Source organism: Polyodon spathula, chromosome 19, assembly GCF_017654505.1.
Source record: "Polyodon spathula isolate WHYD16114869_AA chromosome 19, ASM1765450v1, whole genome shotgun sequence".
Lineage (NCBI taxonomy): Eukaryota > Metazoa > Chordata > Actinopteri > Acipenseriformes > Polyodontidae > Polyodon > Polyodon spathula.
In genome coordinates this window covers 32,187,592-32,196,952 of record NC_054552.1, presented here as the reverse complement: position 1 = coordinate 32,196,952, position 9,361 = coordinate 32,187,592, and positions in this window count along the sequence as shown.

Below are 9,361 nucleotides of genomic sequence, written 5' to 3'. Positions count from 1 at the left end.
TATCGGCGAGCCAAATCAGCTGCCGTGGCTGAGAGACACGGGTCTTTCCGTAGGCTGCTCTCATTTCATCAAAGTTGGCTCACGTTTTACTTTGTATAAACCGTGCAGCCTCGGCTAGTCGTACTCGTGGTGTCTATCATAGCAATGTGTATCCCGTCAACTTAAAAAACCTTTTGTGACATCGTGATGTTGAGACCATAAATAAATAGTTATCATAATTTAAAAAACATACAAAAAACAAAAAAACAGGAAGTACAGTAAGTCTGCACATCTACACCAAATTAAGTTTTGATTACATTTTTGACCCGGTGATATCTACACCATATTAAGTTTCTGATCTTTCATATATATATATATATATATATATATATATATATATATATATATATATATTATATTATATATATGTGTGTATGTGTGTGTGTGTGTGTGTGTGTGTGTGTGTGTTTATTATGAATTGCACCTATAATACATCAAATTATGATATGCAACAATTCAAAATAACAAAAATAAAACGACAATAAAATATTTTTTAAAAAATAGATTGAAAACAATGGAGAAACAAAGCTACGGAAATCTGTTGCAATGCAATCTTCCTAGTCTAGTCTTATCAGTCTATCTGGTGGGTAGATGTGTTTCTGTGGTACGGTTTTCATAAGATAACATAAAGTGTGTCTGGGTCTAATAGCCGCTTGATTGCTGTGATGTCACAGTCAGGGGCGTGGTGAGTGAGTGGAGCGGCGTGACTTACTGGTTAGTAATCCGGCTGGTACCTGGCAGTCCACTCACCTGAGATAAGACCAGCTACAGTGGGAGGAGGGTAGACGGGATAGCAGCTGGAGTTCAAAATGAAGGAATTGTTCTTCATTGCTAATAGGTTCTGGGAAAGCAGGAGGGTTGGGGTACAAAAAAATAGGACATCTGAATGGTAGGGCAGTTGTGGAAGCATAAGATTAAAAACAGGATAATATAAAAAAAATAAATAAATAAACAGTCATATCGAAATTCCTTCAAACCAGGATGCTCCAGGGAAAACAGCGACAGATGGCAACCCTAGACAAGTGGCAACCTTAGGCAGATGGCATCCCTAGAAGAACAGTCCTGTAAAAACAGCACTTGACTCCCAGTGCCAGTGCAAATAAGTGAAGTCTTCTTATTTTAAATGTGCAAGTAAAACCAGGGTTATAATAATCCAGTATACAATGTATAGTGGCTGCATATATAGGAGATTTCATATGCCAGATTGCTTCTTCATTTCTTAATGGGAAAGTTTTGTTATCCTAAATTGCAACGTAATGTTCCTCAGCTGAAGGGCAGCCTGGGCTGCAGTCTTCGAGTTCTCCAACAGAACTCTAGCTGCTAAAGACTCTCTGGTTTCAATGTCAGTTTGAGCTAATGCCTTCTGAGGGGGATGAAAAGCCACTTAACTCAATGGACACACTTGTAAAAGTTTCCCATAGCAAAAGTTTACCAAAGTGTAATAAAGTCTGGTGATAGCATGGTAAAGCATTGTAAAGAATAGCAAGGGATGGTAAAGTATATCCAGCCAGGACAATATCGTGTTAAATAACCACCTTTATTGGAATGCAAAGTCTTACAGATTTCCAAAAACACTGACCCGGCAATGAGTGAAGATAAGCACAGTAAAAATAGTTGGAGCACAACCTCATCGTTTATTGCTAAAAAACAAACAATAAAATAATAAATCTATTTGACAATGTTCAGACCGGTGAACAAAAATATCAGGCAAAGGAGTATTGTGTACCCCCCTGGATGAGGCTGGGAGTGAGGTGGTGGTGGTTGGGGAGGAGGTGGTAATTTGAAAGCACAGCAAGACTGGGAGTTTGGAAATAGGTTTATATACCTATAGTTTAATGGGAAGTTGCTGATAATAGGTTTATAGATTAACCAATGAATGAAGTAGGCACTTATACTATAGATTTCCTGCCTGAAAACCTTACAAGCTTTATATTAATAAGCACGGCCAACTATGTTAAAATTGTTGGGCTAAAATACCATGGTAAATGTTTTTAAGAACAGGCGTATGCAATAGTCCAGAAACATTTGATAAATTATGTTGCTCCACACAGTGAAATCTCTCCATCATGTCCACCTAATGTTTTGCAGCTCCTCATAGTGAAGATTGCCTCTGAACTGTAAAGGCCCTGACAGACAGACAGAGAGGAGCTGGGCCTCACATGGCACTTGGTCAAGTGGACTAAATGAATTATCCTGACATCGTCTCCCCCTTAGTGGGGTGGGGGCCACATCCTTGTCTGAGGACTGTGTGCTGGCTGGGCGTGTATGAGCTTGCTTGGGTCTGTGTAGAAGCCTGCCCGCGAGCTCTGGGAATGTCCTGCATGCTCTCTGCTCTACTGCAGCACCTATCTTCAATCAGCCTGTCAGAGAATGAACTCACTGTGTGGGTCCCTCTGCTCCTTCTGCAAAGGGGCCAGACGCGGGGGCCTGCCTCACCCGGCCTCCCAGATGTTGCTGTGAGAGCAGAGAGCAGACCCATTTGTTTATTCACTGTGGTCACTTGAGACATCAGAACAAGATACTAACAGAGGGATAATATTATCCACTGGTCCAAATGCAGCACAGTCCAATGTTTTTTGAAGGATCCCTCCTTGGTATTTGAGTTTCAGAGTTATTTGTAGTCATGCTATATATATACAAAACAAAAAAAAAATACATAGGCTATTTATTCATGAGCAATATGTATTTTTAAATTCTGCTCTGTTGAAAACCAGCTTATATAAAAGCAAACAGTGAGTTTTCAATGGAGTTTCAGTAAAAAACAAAACAACAAAATCTTATCAATAAACTTCTTATCTGCAAGAAACTTAAAGTAGAGTGTTGAGATGAAGACTCGGCCTGACCTCATATTTTAACAGTAAATTGTGTGGTTTGTTTTTGATATGCTAATAGCATGTATTTAACATGCTATACCATGGCTAACACAGTGTTTACAAAGCTTTACCTTGTAATTTATCTGACTAGCAGTACACTTTTATAAGGGTATGTTAATATATGTATCCCTCATAGGTCCTAATGCAGTGCACATTTAATGGTGCTATTGTTATTATATGTTACTGACACCTATGAAAAAAACTACTATAAATAAGTCAAAAGTTTGCTATTAATATCCAGCTTTGTGGCTGGTGAAGGTTTTGACTTTGGTCTATTTTATACAGCCCATTCATGTTTATCTTAATGATCTGAGACTGTGGTCCGATTCCTCTTTGTGCTGTTAAATGTCACTGATGATGATGCATCCTGAGTCATTTTTATAACCAGCCTGTAAACATGTATCTACCTAGCAAGCTTCGCATGACAACAGAAGTAAAAAAACAACAACATGTGTGTTTTATGAGAGATCTTCGTTGATTTGGATTTCAGTTAGTTTTTGTACCTCAATGAAAACATAATGGGAGGGCATAGAGTATCATTTTGCAGTAACTGCATTGGAACTCCACTGTAAACGAGTTCGGGTTATTTCTAAACTCTTCTGCCAATGCTGGATGTTTGCAGAAAACACGAGCAGCATATGATCGTCTGCACAGGCCGAGCACCTGTCACTAACATTATAGATGCACGGGACAGAACAGCTAGTCTGGAGGGGATAACAGATGGACATGAGTTTCTACAGCACAGTGGTCTGGCTCTGGAGGAAGGAACGGTGCAGGACAATGGGCGTGATGGAGTGCTGAATGGGCAGTGTTCGTAACAGGCTGAGGGAGGACAATGGCACTGGGCTGTACAGTGTCTAGATGGGGGGGGGGGGGGGGGGGGGTTCTCAGCTATGCAGCCTCAATAACCAGTAAAAGGCTGGGGGAGGTTGAGAATGACGAGGCTGACTTTACTGTTCTACTCGTGACGTCAGCATTGAAATGGTTGTTTTAGTTGCCTTGGGAAGGCACCTCGCTTCAGTGTGTCATCATTTACAGGCTTGTGAACATGCATGCCTCTACTGTGTTATTAAAATGATGAAATGCATAGAGCACCCATCCCATTATTACCTGCTGTTTGTAGCCCCTGAAACGTATAATTGCCACTGCAACAGACTGAAACATGTTGGGGCCACTGTGCTGTAATAAGAATCCTGCAGGCTGTTGTTAAACTGCTAATGTGTGGGAGGGGTTTGCCCAGGAATTGTTACTGCACTGAGGGGAGTTCACTTTGCCAGCCTCCGGCTATGACTGGCAATGACTGGGTGAGTTGATAGCAACTGACAGTTTAAAAGCAACACAAGGGCACATTGTGTATTAGTGCAGTACTAACGAAGGGCACTCTACTATATGTAAGCATGTCTCTCTCTAGCAAGCTGTCACGTCACTAGTATTCATGGCTGACATCACAACACCATGGTACCACAGTTAGGTACAGAGGGCACCATCACTGTCAATCAGAAAGGGAGAACAATACTGTTTAAGACACTGTTATAAAGAAACAGGTAGGAACCCTCACCATAGTTTTAAATGAATGTTCACCTATAACAAGGAAAAGCGCAAATGGATGACAAATGTTACAATAGTAAGACCAACACAATTGCAGCCCTCCCTTTCAGAATCAGACCTGAAGCCTCTGCGATAGAGCAAGCACACAGTAAACCCCTGGCCCAGGACAGCTCCGTGCCTATTTATTGATTGCTTCTCCCTGTCCGTCGGTCCTTCTATCTTTCTGTTTGTTTCCTCTCCCTGGCCGGACTCATCAATCTCTCAGACGCCAGTGGCAGCTTGAAATCTGCTACAGCACATGTTCCTTCGCGTTGTCTCAGTAAAACCCAGGCATGGCTCCAAGTGATTTCTCCAGGGCTTTACTCCCCCTGAACAAGCGAAATCCCCTGGGCAGATAATCCCTCCACAAATGACTATTATTTCCTCCCGCCCATGGCAGAAGCCTTTACAACAGGCCTGCCATTGAAAGGGTTGCTCCGGCTTCTACTTTACTGCACGTAGGATCCTTCTGCAAACAGGGACCAGTGTGCAAAATCACCCAGCCAGTGTGTCTCTCCTTCTTTAGCAAGAGCTCAAAGAAATTTATCTGTGAACCTTCTTTTACTGAATGGGGGAAGCTCAATGCAACGTGCCAAAGCAACTGCAGTATGTTGCCAAGCATGCAGAATATTGTATACAGCTACGCAAACACCTCATCCAGTCAATACACAATATATTCAGCCAAGCCAACTTTTCAGTCCAAGTTGTGAAAAGAAAAAAACCTTTTTTTTTTTGTTTTAATTCCCTTGAATTGTGTATTGGTTTCTACTGCTGTGTGTGTGCCCAGCCTTTGAGTGTGACTGTTGAGCCATTGCTTTGTGAGAATCACTTTCTCCCTGCACTTCCTTCTTGTCCACAGATTTAATATCTCAACAGGCATCATTCCCACTTCCTGTTTGGATGAGCTGATCCCTGGTGAATACGTGGTTTGTACAACAACAAAAAGGGTTCAACACAATTTGTTATTTTTTTCCCCAGCGGCAGAGATGGTATCTGATTCTGAGAAATAATGTCTTTAATGCCAAAATGCAAATTGCAAAATACACCAAAGAAAGACGTTTCAGTCCAGTGTGAAATGTCAACTTAAACTATTGTAGCTTCTGCGCTGAGTGCATTCCCAGGCTACACAGTATATAGACAAATGCGCTGTTTCCTTTGACTAGAACAATGAAAGGCTGTTGCAGGTTGGTTTGGGACCTATAGAAGAAAACAGATTTTTATAGGACAGTGTCACACACACAGAGGAATAAAAAGGACTAACAGATTCATATTTGTCAGGTGAAGTAAGTGTAAAACACTCCTATGGAAATCTACCAGTCAGCAGGGCATGGAATGCAGCTTTGCTCCTGAGGAAGAAATGCTTGTGTGCCAGAAACCCAATACAGCAATTCCACTAACGCCTGCTTCCCAGTCTTAGAGGGGGTGGGTGCTGGCCCGGGTTCAGCTATGAGGTTTAGAATTACCTCTATCTCATGAACTTTACAGTGGCGATTAAACAGTCACCCTCTCTCTGTTCGCTGTGGTTTATAGGTTTGCCTTTCCTTGCACCGCACCACATACTTATTCAACTTCTACATAAAATACTTTCAATTAACGGGCTTGTGTAACAACAGCAGCAAAGTGCATTGATCTGCAAAGTAAAATGATCTGTGACGCGATGTGTAACACAGCCACTGTGTTCTCCTCACCGCGCACTGAGGTGGGCTGAGTCACAGGTGGAGCATTTGGAAAATCAATTCAAACAAAGTCTGCAAACTGTCTGATTGTAACTCGGTGAGCTCTGGGGTTCTGCGTTAGTCATCACAGAGAACACAATCAGAGAATGAATGCCGCTTGTGTTAAAGCACGGTGCTGTTGACAGTGTTAATGAATCACCCATGCGCTTCTCATTGCTCTCCGGGCGCTTCCTTTACCTTACACACGCATCCTTTTATGGTAACAGCAGTCCTGTTGCTTGTGTTCTGAGGATTAGGCTGGCTGTGGCTGTGTCAGTATTTGCTGTATAATGACCATCTCAAGAATTTCTTTAAAAAAAAGTTATGCTTTATTTTTTATTCTTGGAGAAACTTTTCTCAAGGACTAATTATTTAGAATATTATTAATCATGATACTGCCAGTCACTGATGGCATGTCAGTTTTACCTCACAAAAGCTCTATGCCAACCAAGTTCACACCTCTAGAGAAACGACTGATATTTGACCAGGACTGTGTAACAAATAGCCTACAGAATTAGTGACGTCCTCCAGGCAGATGGAGTGGAATCCTGTGTTGTCTGGCTCCCTCCAGTGGAGATTTTAGGGTATTTAAAAACCTTTTTAAAAAAGGGGCTTATTTCCTAAAAAGGTGCTATCTCATCAAAGCCAGCAAGAGCCATAGGAATTCCTTTCAGACTTTTGTAAAGGCAATTAAGTGGGGATTTTCTGTCTATCAGTTGCTTCTGATCATAAATGGTTATTTCCTGAGATTGGGACTTTTGGATCCAGATACACAAGTGTTCTGGTTTTATGAGTAAGTTTTAATAAGGGTTATCTTCCCATTAATTGCAGCAATATATATATATAATATATATATATTATATATATATATATAGATTATATATATATATATATATATATATATTTATAACGATGTTAACTATATAGATGCTACAATTGATATATATATATCATCTACCTTAGCTATTTCTACCACGCTATCTGGAGAAGGCATAGGGAGCGTAATGTTGTAGCTAGTTATTAAAATAGGGGAATGGGTCAGTATCAATGCTTTTCTAACAAAATCACACCGTTCGGTCCAGTTATCGTCGCCTACCCTTCCCACTCCTGTGTCGTTGACTTATATGTGTAATCTTTAACTGCAATTGATGGGAAGAAGATCTTGCTAAAAAGACGCTCATGTTGTAGTTTGTATCGTCTTACATTAGTAAACTTGCCTTTGTTGACTTGAAAACTGAAGCTCCCTGGAGAAAGCAGTCAACCTTTTTATTTTAATGTTTGTAATATTCTCTCATTATGGTTCTACATCTCTGTTGAAATTCACACTCAAAGTGGAAGCAGAAAAACAAACAAATATATTCCCTAGCTTCAGTGTGATCTCCCAGGGTGTCGGAATGGTTTCTGTGTGAAAGATTGTTTATTTGTTCAGCTTCTTTCCGCTCTGAACTCCGAAGAAAATTCCAAGAGACCCCCCACCCCACTCCCTTTTCTACAGTGTGGCATTAGGCAAGATGCATTTTAAAAGAGACTTGGCATGGAAGAAATTGCAGTAAAAACAGATATTGGATGATACAGTCCTCTAAAGAAGGGGGTTTGGAGTTCAGGCCCCAAACAGCTGGTTAGGGGCTGGGGCTGGTGGCAAAGCATCTCTCCCAGTTTACACTATTAAACATGAACACAGATTGATAATGTCTGCTTCCACACAGGGGGGGGGGGGTTAAACGGGGGGGGGGGGGGGGGGGGGGGGGGGTCGTGTACCAATCGGACACAGTGGGAATGATGTAATTACTTGATTTTATATAATGGCTTTTACAATCTGAGCACTCTGATTAGCTGAGGGCCATGTGAAAACCCTACCACAAGCACAAGACGACTCTCATCACCTGCTTTCATTTACTGCCCCTCTCATAGGCTGCCATATAATTGTTTTTAAAGCTCAATATACTTTTCAGGCTGTGTGTAATCTGTGATGTGGGGATCTCAATTATATTGGAAGCTCTCAGCTTTGCCTAGTAGCTGTGTACGAGTAGATTATCATTAAAAGCACAAATGCTTTCATTATCAAAGTCAGCAGCGCAGTGTAAGACACTTTAAAGAAAAGTAATGCGCAGTAATTAGAAATGTGCTCGCTAATCAATGGGAATAAACCAGTGGGATCTGGTGGCCGTAGATTTTATTTATTTATTTATTTATTTTCTTGGTTAAAATTGCTTGCATTCATCTTGAGTGTTAAATATTTGATTTATTCTGCTGTATATTGATGGCTACAATCTGTGCAGTTTTTGCCAGTAAGGTGTTGCAAACCGAGCATCGTCAGTGTAGCCCTTTAATTGAACGAGCGGCTGAAAAACAACGCCGAGATATTAGAACGGTCCATCTACTTCACTGGCTGCTTATCCGACCGTTTTCATTAATGACTGTAGTGAACTCTTAGAAGAAAGAAAGTGCTTGTACCCCGCACTTGATTAGCACAGGGAAGGTTCAGAACAATATTACGGTAGCACGAAGTGTTGGGGGCAGTACTAGATAGACAGGATAATATATTGAGTCGGATTTGGGGTCCTGATTGCTCACATAGCCTCTACATGTTGTTGTATTGGATGGTCTAGTATTGTGGAAGGTCAGTTTTAGCCCTTTCCATTGATTTATATGGCATCCTTATATAAAGTCTATTTTAAACCCACTTGTGTTTTCCCCAGGCTAATCGACTGACCTCTTTATAAAAACAATAAAACACAATAGAACTGCAGTTGAAATATATGTCTGTTGTTTTAGACGGTGGTATTGTAACTCCAGCAGTTTGGATCTTTTTGTTTTCCCATGTGGAAAGAGAACATGAGCGTTTTGGGTAAGTGCCCGCAGGACTTGGAAGCAGGACAGCCTAGTCTTCAAGCTTTCCTTCCACTCCCAGCTAGTATATTATAGACCTGTGAGTAACTCTCTACTGTACTAATAGATCCACACAGTCCTTTTGAGCCTCATTAAGACTTTGAACTCCTTTTACAACTTCATGTTCTCGCAAATCTTCAAACAGCGTCTCACTTAGCACAGAGCTCTCCCTTTCCTTTAACCTTTCCCACAGTTCTAGCTGAATTGAAGTTTGCTTTGGGTTGGGATAAAGCAAATGTAATTCTTCAAATATGGAAA